Consider the following 542-nt stretch of genomic DNA (forward strand, 5'->3'; position numbering starts at 1 on the left):
AAAGATGAAATCATGAAATTTGCAGGTAAATGGATGGAACTAGAAACTGTTATACTAAGTGAAGTAACACAATCTCAGAAAAAAATCGACATATGTTCTCCCTCATATGTGGATTGTAGGTTCAGACTCTGATAAATAAGTATGCAAACATACTTAACTGCAGGAACCAGGAAAAGGGTAAGGAAACAGTGAGGTAAAGGAAAAGAAATAACCTGAAGGAGAAGAATAGTAGGCAACAGACCTTAAGAAGGGAGATATGGATAAAAATTGGGTTAGATTAAGGGAGGGGGGAGGGAAGGGTATATGAGGAACCTATGGGATAAGGAGAAAGAAGCAGTGCAACAGAGGTAGGATCATAGGAGCAAGGGTATTAGTAAGGAAGAAAGGGGGGGAAGTGGGTCACATTAAGTGGGAAAACCATGATAGAGGAGGGAGACAATACAAGACAGAAACAATGCCTACCTAGTCACGAAAACCAGAGGGAACCATATTATTCCTACAATCTACTGACAAATTATACATAATAGATCAAGAAAAATATC

Source organism: Nannospalax galili, unplaced genomic scaffold (assembly GCF_000622305.1).
Source record: "Nannospalax galili isolate Female #2095 unplaced genomic scaffold, S.galili_v1.0 scaffold777, whole genome shotgun sequence".
Taxonomy (NCBI): domain Eukaryota; kingdom Metazoa; phylum Chordata; class Mammalia; order Rodentia; family Spalacidae; genus Nannospalax; species Nannospalax galili.